General features: G+C 40.8%; 1 pseudogene; it reads right to left on the bottom strand.

Annotated features, from left to right (window-relative positions):
- Positions 1-2,552: 2,552 nt before the first annotated feature.
- On the bottom strand, positions 2,553-3,202 carry LOC118665399 (annotated as a pseudogene).
- Positions 3,203-8,032: the final 4,830 nt, after the last annotated feature.

Here is an 8,032-nt window from a genome sequence, read left to right as displayed (position 1 = left end):
AGACCCATGAGCTGTATAAGGCCTGAGAAATCATTTGGTATGGCCCTGTCAAGGCATTTGGGGTGAGTTAATGAAATGTTTGACCAAATATAGTAGGCTAATTTTTAAGTTGATAGTTTTGTATGGCCCACTAATGATGTGATAAATATCCAAATGGCCATTGGCAGAAAAAGGTTCCCCACCCCTGTGAGACTTAATGCTCACCACCAAAATCTCCATTATTTTCAATAGCACCCTTAGGCTTGAACTCCCCCATGCTGTTTCAGATAAAGTCAGTTTCTTTGGGGTAGATCTTCAGGGCTCTCTAATATTATAAACTTCCTTTTTTCCTGGAAAATATCTCTGAGCCAGTGCTATAGGCACTGGGGGAGAGCAGTAGCCTCTAGGCTTCTTGGCTTGCCTTTCTGAGCATGGAACCTCTGCCCTACAAGGGAGCCAAGGCAAGGACAATGAGGTCCCAGTGTTTCCATCCTGCCATTGCTGTGGTAGGATTTCCACCCCAAGAAGTAGGAATGGGAGGAAGAATGAGTCCCAGCCTCTCTGCAACACTCTCCTGCAATTTAGCCTCTGCAACACAGAGCTGGTAGGGATGAGTGACTCTGGCTGCCTGACCCTCCCAAAAAGACCCCTTATCCCTTGTCCGGGAGCTGAGGGGAAAGGAAGCTGGAACATAAGACTGGATATGCACGAAATTGTCTTGGCAACACATTCTTAGGATATGAGATTTAATGCATCTCTAAAACCTCAGAGGATTGGAAAACTTCACTAAGGAAGCTCACTAAAAGTAGGGAGGCTCATAAAAGCTTAGCGAGATCAAAATCCCACACAGAACACAATATATATACCTGAGTTGTTTGGAATAAAAGAAAAAATAAAAGGTGATAGTGTGATGGGCATGCTGGAACGGTTAAATGGTGTAAGGCCAGAAGACCCACACCCAAAGGAAACAACATTCACCGAGGCATTAGGAATGTTCATTGGGGGCTCTTGCTCATTAACACTCATGGAGATGATGGAGCTCAAAAGTAACAGAAATCATATGCAAGCACTTAACCACTAGAAACCAGGAGGATGCAATTACCCTAACAAGAGAAACAGGTGGGCAACCAGGAGTCCACTACCCACAGGGAGTTGTAACGATGGTTAATAGAACATGGCCTTGATAAAGATTGCTATCATCTAAATGGATTTGAACAATGGGATTGTAAGAATAAAGAAACAGTGTGTCCTGCCCTGGCCCATATGGCTCAGTTGGTTGAGCTTTGCCCTGTGCACCAAAAGGTCAATTGTTTGATTCTAGGTCAGGACATATACCCAGGTTTCAGGTTTGATCCCAGGTCAAAGTGGGTGCAGCAGGCAACCAATCAATGTTTCTCTTTCTCTCTCTCTCTCTCTCTCTCTCTCTCTCTCTCTCTCTCTCTCTCTCTCTCTCTCTCTCTCCTCCCCCTCTCTCTCTCTCTCTCTCTCTCTCCCCTCTCTCTCTCTCTCTCCCTCTCTCTTTCTCTCTCTTCATTCTCTCCATCTCTCTCCAAAATCAATAAAAACATACTTCTCAAAAAGAAGGTGAAAACAGGAAAGAAGGGCTGCATAAGATTCCTACACCTGTTGGAAAAAACAAGCATTTTTTTGAGAAGTGAGAGAACACAGGCCTTCCAGAAGTGACCAGCAGGCAGAAAAGTAAGCAGTGGTCCACACCCAGTTGAGAGCAGTGAATAGGAGCATGAGACAAGGCTGTCAGATGGGTCAGTCAGTAGTAAGCAATAATTAGAAAAAAACTGGAGGGTGAAAAAAGATAGGTAAAGCTGATGAGCAGAACAAAAATAAATTTGTTTCTGCATGGCCTTCAGGGTGAGGGTAAGAAGGGTGGGGTCAAATAAGAAAGCCTCTTGCAAATGGCCTTTCTTGCCTCAGCACATAGGTATTCTGGTCTCTAGAGTCACAATGAAACTGGAAATCTTAATGTAGATTTTACAAATGCAGAATGGTAGCCTCACAACCAAATACTGGTCTTCGTAATATCATCACAGACCCTGTCAACCATAAATTTTCCTTGCTCTTCCCCTGCCTCCCATCCAAACTATAACTATCCATCTTATGGCTTTCCATCTTATTTCTGAGGCCCTACTTCAATCATCTGAATTTCCTCTGGAGCTACATGGAACTCGTAGGCCCTTCTCTAACCAAGTGATGGTAGTAAAGAACCTTATGAGGACAATTCTCATAGATGTTTTCATTCACTGTTGACACTTGAGGCTAGATAATACTTTTTTGTGGGAGACTGTCCTATGCATAATAGGAAAAGGCCATCTATATTTTTTTCCAGCAGATGAAACAATTTATTTTACCATTGTCTTTAAAACCACAAAGACACTATGTTCTTCATATAAAAACATTAGTACATATATTTTCTAGATAATGATTATATAAACCCTCTCAGAAAAAAATGCACCCCATTATATGGTTTCAGTGAAGATGCTTAGAAAGAACTCACATCTGGACTGATTCCTAAAACATACCATTTCACCACTGCATCAAAGTATAGATTATTGTCATTATACATATTCCTGTGTTCTTACACATTTGATAATACACACATAGAATGGAGGTTCCATTGGTTTATCAGCCTTTTCTGCAGGTTCATCAGCAGTTGAGCAGACTGTGCCTTTCTCTGTGGCCTTTCTTCAAGGTCTTCCAGGAATGGAGACACATTATCATCATCATTATAAATCATAAACTCCAAGTCTTTACCAACAATTCCAATGGAAACATTCTTCATAGTTAGGTCCTGTTCTATAGGAAGTGTCACTCTTAAAGCATGCAGACCATGCTTAACCAGTTCATTCGAATTGCATTCCATAAACTCAGACATATGTCTGTCCTGTGAGTATGAGCTAATTGAGAATGAGCTCCAATGGACACAGCTCTGCAGTCAAAAATAGTTAGCAGAGAGACAGGTTTGAAAATATGAGGGCCCATATCATCATAACCAGGAAAAAGCAGCCCAACACCATACGGTCTTTGGCCATATCTTTGCATTGGTATCTGGGTCTTGCTTCCAATTATAGATACAAGAGGGGACACAGGAAGAGGTCTGTCAAATACAAATCTGAGATCCAAACACTCCTGGAGCATAAAATTACATAATAGTCTAGCACCAGCAGGAAGTTCCACAATTGAGATACCAATACGTCAACAGGGAGAATTTTTTTCTGGTGAGCTGCAAGTTTTGAGTGTGCTTTCTTCAGTGTGACCAACACTGCATGGGGTGTTTTTTTGTTTTTTTTTAAATTTCAGACCAATTGTGGCTACACACCTGATTGACAGCTTCCATTGTGTATTCAATTTGATGAATCCTGCCCAGAGGAGTCCAAACACTGACATTGCCATAATGGTTGCAAAACAGGGTTCCAATAAGGGCCTTGCTATTGCCACCTGCAGACCAGCCCGTCAGTGAGCACTGCCTAAACTACCTCTAGGCCAAGCATGTGAAACTCAAATGCTAACACCGGCCAAATAAATGAGGCATGCGGCCCGCACGGGCAGTGTGTTTGACATGCTTGCTATAGGCCATCTGCAGGAAAGTCTGTGCAATCAGATTTTGATGGAATTTTTAAACTCTTTATTGTTGTTGTTTTATTTTTTTATTGAACTTATTGGGGTACAGGTTTCAAGTGTACAACTCAGTAAAACATCATTACCTGCACACTGCATGGTGTGCCCATGGCTTTTAATAAGATTTACTCATTGATAAAACTTTTAATGTGGAAAAACATACAAAAGGAAATTAAAAACACAAAATCCCATCCCTCAGATAAACTTCTGTGAACAGTTTAATGACAATACTTCCAGGCATATGGACACATACTTAAATATGTGTAATAGTGCACATATAATAATGTATAGTATACAGACTGTCCTATAATCTCCTTTCCGCTCATAATTTCCTAAGGCCATCTTTTGAGGTAAACAATATTGTTCTATTTTAATAATTTTAATGCCTGAATAATATACATTTATTTGTACTTAAACAGATCTCTACCAGGTGGCAACCAGGTTCCTACATGTTCACTATTATAAATTACATTGCAATTAACATCTTTGAACATATATCTTTGCACAGGCTGAGATTGACACTGTTTCACACTTAACATTTCTGTGTATCTAGAATTTTTCCAGGACCCAGAGCTTTACAAAGTGAATTAGACATAGATCTTGTTCCCGAGATGTACACAGGCTGGTAAAAAATGAACACAGGACAAAATAAAATATGGTAAGTGACATGGAAATGCAAGGTAGACTGTTAGCCAAAGATGAAGAGAACATAACTGATTGGGGGTCAGGGATGGCTTCACAGACATAGGCTTCAGAAGAATCAGTATAAAAGTAAGTCTCTGCTTTTTTTTAAAAAAAAAAATGGTTATTTTATAACAACCATTTATTTAAATGCCTATTTCCCCTGCACCCTGTGTGGAGGTGAAGGCCAGCATCTCCTTCTTCATATGCCCTGTATTTATCATAGGACCTCATATGTACTGAATCTTCAGTAAAGGGTTGCTGAATGGGGGCATTTATTGTAAACCTTCCTGTCATGAGAGCATTCTCCTGCAAGGAGAGAAGGGAGAATCACATAGGAGCAAATAGGCTATCGATACAAGTTTAAATTCCCTCTCAACTTTCCATACTCAAAGACAGACAAGGAAACGGGGAAGGGGAAAAAGAGAGGAAGAGAAAAAAGGTAAATTAGTATGTACTTCTCTGGTCCTCTCTTCCTTCTTCTGAAAAGCTCACCCAAGAAGAAATCTGAATGACCTTGCAGAAGGGCACAGTAAAAATCAGATGATACAGAGAAAAGTTTTACTCTCCTTATTTTAGTCTAGAATATAATACCCCCCCACCCACACCCCCTATTCATGGTCAGCAGGAGAAAAAAATTAAAGTCTCAATCCAGTTTAAACTTAATTCAATCTGACAATTTAAACATACTTTTAGAAAGTGTGTAGTTTCTATTGGAAAAAATAATGCTTAATCACTCAGAAGGCCTTTCCTTGAGAAAGGCTTTTCCTGTTGTGGTGGCTGCCACCTGCTGGTCTCTAGCATTCTCCTTCATATACCTAATTGCTAAACATTCTGCAGGATATCACTGCTGAATTGACTAGTTAGCTGCACAACCCCTAAGTTTACTGCCACATCCTCCATTCTGGAAACTGGCCCAGCAATCCACACTACTTGATGGTTGAGTCAACTCACTCTGCTAGGGTAGGCCTATGGCAGCCCACTGGGTTTCTTTTGTTGTTGTTGTTAATCCTCACCCCAGGTTATTTTTCCCATTGATTTCTTCAGAAAGAATGGAAGGGAGTGAGGGAGGGGAAGTAAGGAAAGACAGAGAGAGAAAACAATGTGAGAAAGACACATCAATTATTGCCTTCTGCACTCACCCACCAAGCAGAGCCTGGGATCAAATCTGCAACCCAAGTACACACCTTTCACCAAAAATCGAACCCATGACCGACTTCAGTGCACAAGCTGATTCTCTAACCACTGAACAAGCGCACCGGCCAGGGACCAATGTGTTTCAATTGAGCACCCATAGCACACCAACACTCAGGGCATCTTTGAAAAGTTAAACCCCAGAGCCTCCCTCTACCTGACCTTGATTCACTATATTTCTGTGACTGAATCCTCACCTTGAAACATAGCCAAATCCATTTTGGATAACAAAAACTAATTATTACCTCAACCTTATTTTTTAATATGTTTTTATTGACTTCACAGAGACGAAGGGAGAAGGAGAGATAGAAACATAATTGACCCAAGAGAATCATTGATAGGCTGCCTTCTGCACACCCCCCACTTGGGATTGAGCCCAGAACCTGCACATGTGCCCTGACTGGGAATCTAACCATGACCCCCTGGTTCTTGGGTCAATGCTCAACCACTGAGCCACATCAGCCGGGCCAGCCTTATTTCTTTAGACATTTCCTTTATTTAAAAAATCTTTATTGTTGAAAGTATTACATAGGTCCTCCTTTTTTCCTCTTCCAGCCTGCTCCCTTGCCCCAGGCCCTCACCACCCATTGTCTGTGTCCACAGGTTATGCATATATGCACCCAAGTTCATTGATTGATCTCTTCCCATCCACTCTCCCCTGCCTTACCTCTGAGGTTCAACAGTATACATTTCCTTTATAAAGAATTTTAATCTTCTCTTGACAAATAAATGCATCTCATGGACTAAGGAAAAGTCCTAACCATGCCATCTTCATCCACATCCTCATCCCCAACTTTGGGTGCAGTCTGCTGACTACAAAGACTGTGCTCTTTCCACTTCCTTCCAGTCCTTTAGCCTGAAAGTTAGCAGGTTTGAATACTTGAGGGAGAGACTTGAAGAAAACTACCTGGTCACAGCATATCATACTGGTCTGGAATCCTCACAGAAACATCCTTATTTACTTCTAAAACCCCTTCATCATAATTAAAAAAGAGACATTTTAGAAACTTGACCATTCATTTAATACACATTCAAAGAGCACCTATTATGTGCAATATACCCTGACAGGTACAATGTGAAACCCACTGTTGCTGCTGGGGTAATTTACCACAGACTTGGTAGTTTAAAACAACAGATTATGATATTACATTTCTGGAAGTGTAAAGTCCAATACTGGGTCTTATGGGGCTAAACACAAATTATTCTCAGGGCTATATTCCTTCTGGAGGCTCTAGGGCAGTGGTTCTCAACCTTCCTAATGCCGCGACCCTTTAATACAGCTCCTCATACAGTTTAATACAGTTGTGGTGACCCCAACCATAAAATTATTTTCGTTGCTACTTCATAACTGTAATTTTGCTACTGTTATGAATCGTAATGTAAATATCTGATATGCAGGATGTATTTTCATTGTTACAAATTGAACATAATTAAAGCATAGTGATTAATCACAAAATAATATGTAATTATATATATGTTTTCCAATGGTCTTAGGGGACCCCTGTGAAAGGGTTGTTCGACCCCCAAAGGGGTCGCAACTCACATGTTGGCGACCCACAGGTTGAGAACTGCTGCTCTAGGGGAAAAGAAATTTGTTTCTTTGCCTTTTCCTCCCTAATGGGAGAATAAACAATTGTTGTAAGTAAAAGTGAAATCATCAAGGGACACACAAACAAAAAAGAAATCAAATTTATCTTTTTTACTAACCTGTAGTGAAATGTTTACAAAAACAAATTAGAACACAGCACTAGGTTAGAGGTGAAGGAGAGGGAGAAGAAATGGGATACATGAGTCAGTCCTTCTCTGACCTTGAAAGACCTTATAATCTCAGTAGCAGGCAGCTCACCTCACTAATAATACTAGGAAATGAAAATGGGAGGGGGAAGAACACCACATGAAAAATGCAAGCCAAGATGGAAATAGCTAGTCATCATTTCTAGAAGGAAACATCACCATAGAGAGTTATGCTGACATCTATCCAACTCCATGTCCCTCTACAGCCGTGGACTATCTCAACTTTATTTGCATATAGATCAGTAATTTCTTTTACTAAATTCTTCTGCTTATAAGATTTCTTTTTTTTTTATCTTTCATTGCAGCTCCTTATTTTATCTACTCATTACATTTAATTATGTTTAAATTAGAAAACCAAGGCTGCAACCTTTCTGTTCACCAAGACAGATAACTCTAGTTCTCATAGATAAATCCAGGCTCTGTCCATTCAGAATTATTATGTTTTTTAAGTAATTGATCATAAATGAGAGAGTGTGAACATGGGAAGCTCAACACTAGGTTTGGCCCATTGCAGGTTCATATATATATATGAAGGGGCTGTGGTCAGCCTGCAAACAGCCCTCAGCCCCTCACCCAGGCTGGCCAGGCACCCCAGCGGAACCCCCACCCTGATCCAGGACCCCCTTCAGGGCAAACCAGCCGGCCCCTCCTGTGCACCAGGTCTCTATTCTATATAATAAAAGGGTAATGTGAAAATTGACCCTAACAGCAGAACAACTGGGAATGACTGGTCACTATGACACACACTGAC

This window comes from Myotis myotis, unplaced genomic scaffold (genome assembly GCF_014108235.1).
Source record: "Myotis myotis isolate mMyoMyo1 unplaced genomic scaffold, mMyoMyo1.p scaffold_m19_p_10, whole genome shotgun sequence".
Lineage (NCBI taxonomy): Eukaryota > Metazoa > Chordata > Mammalia > Chiroptera > Vespertilionidae > Myotis > Myotis myotis.
Note: the sequence above shows the minus strand (reverse complement) of the source record. Positions and strands in the feature narration are given on the sequence as shown.